Raw genomic sequence first — 6,161 nt, forward strand, 5'->3', positions numbered from 1 at the left:
GAGGAAGGGAGATGCAGAAAGGGACGGGGATAAGCAAGCAAAGGGGCTTTGGGAATGGGATGATGCACACATATACACACATACACACAACCGCCGACATAAATAAAGGAGGTGAGGTGGAGGGAGAGGAGTGGTGGTGGGGAAAGACCTGTCGGGTAGGCAAGGAGAAAAAGCAATCAATGCAGGACGGGACTAAAGGAGGGGGGAAGGGGGAGAAACCCAGCTTGCAAGCATGGGAGGGAGGGAGGACTGGCGCAGAGCGAACGAGGCCCCGGCTTTGCAAAACGAGAGCGAAAGAGCAAGCGCGGGGCAGAGAGAGGCAGTGGGGGAAGGCGGCGGCGGCAGCAACGTGAGCGTGGCCTTTGCAGCGAGCACCGAATCGCCGGCCTGGTCCGCTCCCTGAAGCTGGCCCTCCCTAGGGCTCCGACCAGCCCGCCTCCCCCCTGGGGAGAAAAAAGGCGCACCCCCAGGGAGGAAGGCTGTCCTACTGGGGGAGGGGGGAAGCGGGAGCGGAAAAAGACGCCCAGACCTAGGGGGGAGGAGGAAGAGGAGGAAGGCGTCTTTCCCCTCGCCCAGGCAGTCTTGTATTGTTCAATCTTTGCAATACCTAACCCTGCAGGACCCCCCCCCCAGTTGGAGAAGAGGGCGGGAGGCTGTGCTGGGGGGTGAAGAAAGGAGGAGCGGGTGCGTTTTAGACCGAGCGCCTGGAGGGAACCGCGTGTTACCTTTCGCACTGAGCTGGAAGTCGAGGGTGTAGTGTCGCGCGGCTGCCATAATGAGGTAGAGCCCAGTGCCATGCCTGGTGGAGGCGGCCGCTGCTGCTGCTTGCTGCTGCTCCTGCTGCTGTGTGTGCAACCGTGTGTGCGTGTATGTGTGCGCGCGTGTGTATGTGTGTGGTAGGCTGCACTGGCGAGTGCGCTTCGCTATTTGAGGCCGGGGAAGGAGGGAGGGACGAGCCAGGAGTGATGGGGGGGCGCGCGCGAGCGAGCCAGCCCCGCAGCTGCAGAGCGCAGGGCTGCACAGTCACACTGGAGGGAGGAGGGGCGAGGCGCGACAGTGCGGCCGCTCGGAGGGAGGGAGGGGGAAAGGACTCCTCTGGAAAAAAAAAATGGGAGCTTCGGTTAACCCCAAAGGGGGAAGTGAACGGAGGGGAGGGGAGGAGGAGGCATGAGACCTGGGAGAAAAAGCTTCCATAGCCAATGCTTGCTTGGCAGAGGAGACTAGTGGTTGCTGGGCGCGCCAGCATCTCTCCCAACTCCACATCTTGGGTGCAAAACTGATGGTTGCAGCTCTGGGCTGTGCAGCAGCGACTCTACCTAATCGCTTCTTTCCCGAGCTGGGTTATGCATAAAAAGAAAAACTGCTCCGCTTCCCGGGAGCGCAGAACTAGGCGTGAAGGAGAAACGGGAATAGGGGGGTGGCACAGACTGTATTTATCCCTCTCTTTCCTTATCCCCATGCAATAAAGTAAATGCATATTTTGCCCAGCTCGGCCTTCTTTCCAATACCCCAACAACAACAAAAATAATAATAATCCTTGCTGTGATGCACCCCTCTGTAACCATGGCTTAAGAAGAAAAGTGCTGCCCTCCCATTTTTTCATACAGGTCCAGAATAGCCCAGTAAGGTGCGGGGGAAAAACAAATCATGGTTATTATTGCTGCGGATCAAGCCCTTGGGATGGGAATGGCTCAATTTTAATGACTAAATAAGAAGCAGCAAAAATGAGACAGTACTGATTAGGGATCACTAATTATCGTCATGCTATGCCAGACGTTGAGAAGAAGTTTAAACAAAATGCCTCTTTGGGTGAAAAATGATTTGTAATAGTGAATTTTTACATAATATTTCAAAGGCAGAGCTTCCTACTTCTCTGAGGGTTGCTTAAAGGTCAAGTCATTTTTCAATTGCTTGAACACACACAAAAAAAGTTATTTGAAAAGGGATTCCAAATTCTAAACACTCATAAAAGTCATCAAAGTCATGTGTAGAGTAGTTTCAAAGGCACAATTAGGAAATTTGCTAGACTATGGGAAACAAATTAGATAAATGGTATGAATAACTCTCTTGGGCTTACCACAAGTTCTAAGTTGATTATGAATTTCACTTGTAATTCCATTTTAAGTTTAATTTTGTTGATCAATGTTGAGTTCATTTAGTGTCCAATTATAGTTCCATTGTCTTCTTCATTTAGATGGAAAGTAAACATTCCCGTAATAATTGCGATCCTGGGTCGAATACCAATAGTCTTTTGTTCCTCCTTTATGGGGACATCCTGTCCCTTTGGAGGATTAGCCCTCTACAAAAAAAGTCGGGAAGGAAAACAAAAGATCATAGATCTAAGTGCATTTAATCTTCATGGCTTACAGAACGTTTGCCTTTTCAAGACTTTTCTCATGTATTCTGTGAGAATTACTGTAAATTTAACCTGATTCGAGATGAAAGGTACAAGAGCCAAAAAAAAAAAAAGTGTTCCATGCCTGGGGCATGAGAACTACACATGCTTATTCTAAACAATGTGAGGTTCTCTTCCCATTCGACCTCCCTGCCTTTGTTTTATACAATAAAAACAAGTTCATGGGGAAGCATATGAATCAGTGGTTTAGTGTAATGGAGATTCAGAAGTCTGTTTCCTGCTCTTCCAGTAATTCACTTTCAGCCCTTGGGAAGGTCAAGATCTCTGCCTCAGTTTCCCTGTGAAAACGAGATTCCAAAAAGCACTGCGTCCTTACCTTACATTGTTTATTTACTGTTTTTAAGCTTCTTTTATGAGGCAAGTGAAGAATTGAGTGGATGAGTCAAAGTAGAAAAAAATTTCAAGCTCTTATTATGCTACACTTTCTGATGAGCACTCATAATAAAGTACGAAAGGAAGATGGTCCCCTACCCCCAAGAATCTTATATTCTAATTGAGTGATCTGAAGCCTAGGGGGAGTCTAGGTTCTGCCGGAAAGGCCTAAGGGAGGTGAACAGAACTATAAGGCTAGATTGTGGACATCCTTTCCTAAGGTTGTGTTAATGTTGATTGTATTATAATTATTGGAATAAAAAATTGAAAAGGGGAGTGAAAGAAAGATTTTTGCATTTGGAAGAAAATTATGCAGAAGCACCCTTCCAAACTGGGAGTTGAAGTCTATTTAATAACTTAATATATAGCTTCAGCTGCTACCTACCTGGCTATTCTTAGGTCTCCTTTGCTAGCTCTTCATCCATATGATGACTCTGTGGATGTTCCTCAAGGTTCTGTCTTAGACCATATTCTCTTCTCTACCTACTCTCTCTCTCTCTCTCTCTCTCTCTCTCTCTCTCTCTCTCTCTCTCTCTCTCTCTCTCTCTCTCTTTAGATAATCTTATCATCTCCCAAGGATTTAACTGTTATAGTGATGCAGATGTCTCCCATGTCTTGCTATCCAACTTCAGAATTATATCACCAATTGCCTATTATGCATGTTTCTAGAAGCATCATAATTTCAACATATCCAAAACTGAACTCATTATCTTTTCCCTTTTGCATACTTTCTTAGTTCTACTGGAGGCACCACCATCTTTTCAGGGTCCATGGTTTGTAATCCTGGCTTTAGCCTGGTCTTCTTACTCTCACCCCCCCCCCATATTGAAGTGTTTAATCCATTCACATTTTTTTTTAGACAATTGGGGTTAAGTGACTTGCCCAAGGTCACACAGCCAGTAAGTATCAAGTGTTTGGCCTGAGGCCGGATTTGAACTCAGATCCTCCTGACTTCAGGGCCAGTGCTCTATCCACTAGCCACTTAGCTGTACCTCTATTCACATTTAAATAATGAGTTTTCTATTTTCTTACATTTGTCTCTAATATTGGGGGGTTTTCAAGATATGGGAGTTGGGGTGTGGGGTTGAGCTCTATTCCAATCCCAGACACATGTCTTGACCCTGTCCTATGTTGCTTTAATCTCTTGCAGAAGTCCTTAGTAGTACAGAATGCTGCTGCCTCATGTCTACTGAGGCTCCAGCAAACTTCTGCAGCCTGGAGTGGGAGAATCTTCCTAACGCTGGTAGACTAAGGTATGTGTCAGGTCCTTGGGTATTTAGTGCAACCTCACTTCTGATAGCATGGTGAGTGGTGGGGAAGGGGGTAATGAGTGAGCTGAAGGTAAGCATTAGTTCTTTTTCTTTTTAAACCTTCTTTGGGGTTCCTGGTGTCCTAATGATGGGATGAGATCTGAAGCCCTAAATGGAAAAGACCATGTCTTAGGGACGTGGACCCCAAAAAAGAAAATCCCTGGACTTTTCCCAAATCTCTGGCATTTCCCTGAGGCTGTAATTCAGTCAACTGGCCTTTCGTTGTGGCCACGCCCAACCTCCCTGTTCTGTTCCATTACTTCCCCGATTGCCCCTGGCCACTTCCCACCCTTAATCATATCTAGACTCCATTCTCCCTTGGCCCAGTGGTCCAGGTCCCAGGTGTTCTGTCCCTCAGCTTACTAGCCACTCCCATCCTGATCCTCCTTAGACCCCTCTTCCAGTCACCCCAGACTCCTTGGCCACTCCTGGATCCCTCCCACAGTTTTTCTGTATATAAGATTCAGCTTGTCTCTATTAAGGTGCTCAGATTCTTAAAATCTGGCCAGCTTGCATTAGCAATACAAATGCTTAGATTTCATAAGAGTCTAGCTGCTATGACGGATTTTCTAATAAACCTTGTCTTTGGCTGAGAGAAGGCTTGGGTCAAATACATTCAAGCAGCTCCTGTGTGTCATGATTTTGGGGTCCCAGCACCCCTAAACCTCTAAACATCAACACTAACAGGTATGGAGAGCCTGTGGCCTCAAGACCATATGTGGCCTTCTAGGTCCTCAGTTACGGCCTTTTGATGGAGTCCAAGTTTTACCGAACAAATCCTTTTATTAAGGGGATTTGTTCTGTCAAGTTTGGATTCAGTCAAAGGGCCTCACTTGAGGACCTGTATGGCCACATGTGGCCTCAGGCCCACTGATTTCCTAACCCTGTAAGACCATGTAGAAAGCTGAAGTTGCTTCATCTTTGGCAATTAATTTGTGTCTTGGAGAGGTGTGAGAAGTTATAAGGATCAGAGAAAAAGTCTAGTTTTTCATCTTGTTGGTCATGTGACCCAGAAGTTCCTCTGTTTAGGTTTTAATGCCCTTTATAAACTGGCCCCAATTTGTCTTTCTAGCTCCAGTGGACATTAATCCCACTCTCACACCCTACAATCCAGTCAAACTGGCTTTCTGTTTTTCACCAAGTTCCTTTGCACTGATCATCACATATGCCTGAATTCACTACTTCCCTCTCTTCTTCGTGTATATGTGTGTGTGTGTGTGTATACATATAATTTTCTCACATTAGAATGCAAGCTTCTTTCAAATAGGTATTGTTTCATTCTTTGTACTTGAATTCCCAGAGCCAATGGAAGGCGCTTAATAAATGCTTGTTGAGTGATTGACTTTTCATTTACTTTCTTTTATATTTAATTTAAATTTCTCTTTTCAAGATTTCATTCCATATTGCTTAAATTTTCCTCTAAGATTTTGTTTCCTTGCCTCTCCAAGCCCTGGCCCTGCAACTGGCAACATGGCTAAACATACCAAGAAGGTCGGAATTGTTGGTAAATATGGAACATGTTACAGTGCATCCCTCAGAAAAATGGTGAAGAAAATTGAAATTAGCCAGCATGCCAAGTATACCTGCTCCTTCTATGGCAAGACCAAAATGAAGAGACGGGCTGTAGGTATCTGGCATTGTGGATCCTGTAGGAAGACAGTACTGGTGGTGCATGGACCTACAATACTACCTCTGCAGTCACAGTGAAATCTGCCATCAGAAGACTGAAGGAATTGAAAGACCAGTAAAATCTTCTTATCAAATATCTGTAGCCCATAGTCCAACAATAAATGGGTTAATTTATGGAATAAAAATCACTTTGGTTCTTAACAGTAAAAAAAAAAAGATTGTTTCCTTATTCCATTTTCCCCACCTGCTTGATCTCTTAAGACTTCAAAATGTGTATTTGTGGCATATTTAATAAAAATGTTTACCAAAATGGTACACTGTATTAATTTTTCTTTCCTGATACTCACTTCTTTAGCTGACCTCCATATATTGTTTCAGCCTTTATACTATCACCTTGTAATCCCTGACTAAGTAGTTTTGCCCAAATTCTTCCA

General features: G+C 45.0%; 1 pseudogene across 1 annotated transcript; it reads left to right on the forward strand.

Moving 5' to 3' along the window:
- The first annotated feature begins 375 nt into the window (after positions 1-375).
- On the forward strand, positions 376-5,915 carry LOC110210824 (large ribosomal subunit protein eL43-like; annotated as a pseudogene). Its single transcript, XR_013482918.1, has 3 exons — positions 376-684; positions 3,939-4,041; positions 5,547-5,915. The product of XR_013482918.1 is annotated as a large ribosomal subunit protein eL43-like (transcript).
- Positions 5,916-6,161: the final 246 nt, after the last annotated feature.

Source organism: Phascolarctos cinereus, unplaced genomic scaffold, assembly GCF_003287225.1.
Source record: "Phascolarctos cinereus isolate Bilbo 61053 unplaced genomic scaffold, phaCin_HiC Scaffold_726;HRSCAF=1367, whole genome shotgun sequence".
NCBI classification, from domain to species: Eukaryota; Metazoa; Chordata; class Mammalia; order Diprotodontia; family Phascolarctidae; genus Phascolarctos; species Phascolarctos cinereus.